This window comes from Vulpes vulpes, chromosome 13 (genome assembly GCF_048418805.1).
Source record: "Vulpes vulpes isolate BD-2025 chromosome 13, VulVul3, whole genome shotgun sequence".
Classification (NCBI taxonomy): Eukaryota; Metazoa; Chordata; class Mammalia; order Carnivora; family Canidae; genus Vulpes; species Vulpes vulpes.
Window position 1 is genome coordinate 154,678,538 of NC_132792.1, and position 4,126 is coordinate 154,682,663.

A 4,126-nucleotide genomic window follows, 5' to 3' on the forward strand; every position below is an offset into this window, starting at 1 on the left:
TTACAATGTTAAAGAGTTGTTCTTATATGTGACAAAAATATTATTTCAAAACTATAATTTAAAAGATATTTGGTCACAGAAAAATTTACATGATGCTAGATGCATTTTATATGAAATAAAATCTTTAATCTTTGGAAAATTTAATTTGGATTATACTTTCTTTCTCTTGCTGAGAACATCGATTATGTCCATATGCTTTGGGTTCCACAAACCACAAAGGGGCAGTGGGTTTCCAGCAGTTACATACTGTGCTCAACTTTCTACAGAAATATCAGATATTTTCCAGCCTTGCTTTAGAATGTTTCCTTAAAAAGGATTTACAGTTTTCTTACAATGAATGGCAAGTAAAACAAAGCCTTTATTTTCTCCTTTTTTCTTTCTTTCTTTTTTTCTTTGATGTTGCATGTTGGAAGAAGGAAGAAAGACTTATCATATCAGTGTTGGTTCTCTGGGGAGGGCTCCTGGGTCCTCCGAGGGGCACCCATAGCACTGAGGAGCCCAAGATGGGTAAGTGCTGAGCAGCGGTCACAGCCACATCACTGCACAGGGGGGTCTGTGGACCCCCTGGCTCTCCGTGCACACAGGGCTCCTGGCCTTCAAGAGGAACAACGGAACTAGGACAAAATCATGACCAGAGGTTTCCCAGCTGCTGCTGCAGTACCATAGGTTGGCTTCTGCGGGCCTTGTAATGGGCATTTAAAGACTGAAGTATATGAAATACAGTGCAATGCTCATTTAAAGACTGAAATAGTTCCCGAGAAAATAAAGTATATAAAAACGAATTAAAATCCTTGTCAGTGGAAGCCTTGCCTATTTACTGGCTGATGATTGGTCTTTAATTTACATTTGAGAAGTGTATTAGGCAAAGTACTTCTCAGTTTAAATTAGATTTTATACTTCCATGCTCTGCATTTCTCCTCCCAGGGAATCATGCTGAGTTTCCCTGAATTCAGTTTTAAATTGTGAGATGTTCCCTAGGGTTTTGAACTTTCACCATGAGGAAACAAACAGGTATCTATGAACTGAACTTCCCTTTGAGAAATTAGTTTCTCTCTGCAGAACCAGGCAACACCCTTTTAAAGTCTGGAGTACCCTAGGGCAACCACCATGGTAGGGATGCTTTGACCATTGGCTTAGGGCCCTATACCGCGGGGGTTACCGCCGCGGGGTGGGAGGTAAATCACCTGAACACAGTTTGCTTTCATGTTCATCATGCTAAAGACCATCTTACAACATCACCTTCTCTAAAAAGCAAAATGACCACTATTGTGACATTAATCTCAACACTTCACGCGTCTCACTGAGGTGATAACTCATTGAAACAGTTACAGTTTGCCAAGCCACCTTGTTGGACTGGGCTTGCTTATCACATTGTCTGACTTTTTCAAAGTTTCTCTGATCTCCTCAATCCTTCAACTTCCCTGCCCACATATCCTGCCAATTCTGGGCAGTGACTTCGGCGGGACAAAAACTATGGGACATGAATCACCTTCTGGCCAAGCGCCATCCTCTACTTGTGCCTTGGGTCTCGTCTCTTCTCCCCTTTCCAGGAATCCTCTGCAATCTGCTCTGCGATATTTTCTCGGTGTCTCCCACCTGTCCTTCTTTACTGACTTATTCCCATCTGATTAGGACAGGCTCAAATTTCTCCCATGCCATTAAAAACAACAACAACAACAACAAAACACCTGCCTTATCCCCATCTCTCCCCTCCATGCCACCCTCCCTCTCTCCCCATCACTGTCACACTTACTGCCAAGCTCACTATAGCCACATCTCTGTTTTTTGTACCTTAGGTTTATCCCTCAACCCGTTTCTATCTCAATTTCACACTTACTGATGCTGTTCTTTTCCAGATTACCGATAGCGTTTTTGGTCCTCATGTTTTCTGGCCTCATCTCTTCTGGTTTTCATTGGACCAGTCCAGCCATACCTCATCAGTTTCCTTCATCACACCTCATCCTATAGGCAATCACTACACTTTAGATAAGCTCAAGGCCCTGAACTAGGCCTAATCTAACCCTGAAAAACTCATCTATTACCTTAGTTGTAATAGACATCTGCTACCTGATGATGGTAAATTGTGCTCAGAGCTCTGTTCTGATACCTGGGCTTGTGCAGATTGGGTTCCCAGGCTGCGGGATGGAAAATTAGCAGCCAAGAGCATTTTGGGGGAATACTGTTAGGATCTACATCTGTGGAAGGAAAAGGAAGGAAGCAGTGACGTCTGTCAACTCTGGGTAGCTCGGAAGCCGAGATGTCCCTTTAGAAGTGTCCTGAGTTGGAATGAAGGGTCTTTTCTTAATAACTCCCATTGGCCAGTCACTGGTTAATGGCAGGCTGCCCTTGGAAGGAGTTATGACCTTGGGAGAAGAGATTTTCTTCCACTGAAGCAATTGCCTTAGGAAGCTGATAATAGAGAGCTCCCAGCAGCTGAAAGAGAAAGTCTTCTGTTTCTGAAAGGAACCTGGGTTGGTCATCACAGCATTGGCTGCAAGAATCAACTGCTTAGGGCAGCCCAGGTAGCTCAGTGGTTTAGTGCCGCCTTCAGCCCAGAGTGGGATCCTGGAGACCCAGGGTCGAGGCCCACATTGGGCTCCCTGCATGGAGCCTGCTTCTCCCTCTACCTGTGTCTCTGCCTCTCTCTGTGTTTCTGTCTCTCATGAATAAATAAAAATCTTAAAAAAAAAAAAAAAAAAGAACCAACTGCTTACTTAATATTTTTTCTTGGCTACCCAACAGATACCTCAGAAATAACATTTGGACACTAAACTCTTCATGCTAATCCTTACTCCCTCATACTGCTTCTTCCTCTGGTTCTTCCTACCACACCTAGGCAGCTATCTTCCACTCACTCAACTGTGAAACCAAAGTGTCCCCCTGAACCTTTTGTCTGGCTCACCCCCACCCATGTACCATCAGTCTAAATGTCATGATGACATCACATCCTAAATATCTCTTGCTCTAGCTTGCACCCTCCCTGCTGCTGCCTCTGTTGATTTGCAACCCTCCTGGGAGTTTCCCAGATAGAATCTGGAACTGGTCCCTGTACTCAGAGGGCTGGTACAGAGGCCGCCCACTCCGGGTTGGTAGGTGGCCGGTGTAATAACCAAAGGGAAGTTACATATGAGGTCTGTCTTTGGCAGCAGTAAGATGAAGAGATCCTGCTCCTCAGATCTTATGATTTCTCTAGAGGCCTTAACTAGGTTCAGTCATGTGTACCATGCAGGTGTTCTCAATACCACATGACTACCTCAAGGCTACATTTTTAGAGTCACTTCTGGAAATGGGAAAGCAAATGGAACCCATATTCCAAGGACAGGGGAGGAAGTGAGAAGCTGGGATCCAGCTCACAGGTCAACCAGTGGTCACATCTTTTTGGATGACCTTCCAAAAAAAAAAAAAAAAAGCCTCTGGTGTAAATTACCATCACAGTTTGCTTGCATGACTGTATTGTTTACCTAAACGTGGTTTCCCTATGCCTACATTTTCCCCCCTTCACACCAGTCTCTCTTTACAGCGGTCAGTGGTGTCTTTTTAGCAATTACTAGAAACATCTCATTTCAATCAGTGACTTCCAAAATCTTCAGTTTAGCCAAAAAGGCCTTCATCATGGGATTCCAATCTCTCCAGGTTTATCTTGTTCCACTCTCTCCACACTAGATATTTACTAGCTTCTTGGAAGCATCATGTTCTCTGCACATGTTTTCCACATCATCCTCCCTCGCCCTTTTCTCCCTTCAAGTCTCAGCTTATATATCACTTCCTCAAAGAAGCCTTTCTTGAGCATCTAGGACTAGGCCACATCTCTTGGTGTTCGCTGACAAAGAGAGTGTCTTTCTTGGCACATGTCATCTTGTGAGGATTTGGCTAATATCTTCATTTCCCATCAGAATATATGCTCCATAACAGCAAAAACGATGTGTCTTATTCACTGTTTTGTCTCCAGTGCTCAGCATGATGTGTAGCATATGGTATGTGCTTAATATTTGACTTCGTGTGTGCCATTCCCTCTATTTGGGATGTCTTCTCTAGACTTGCAGACCTCAGGCTTTTCCTATACACCCTCCAAAAAGTTAATCACCACCTCCTCATGCCACCACTTTACTTTGTATATGTTCCATTG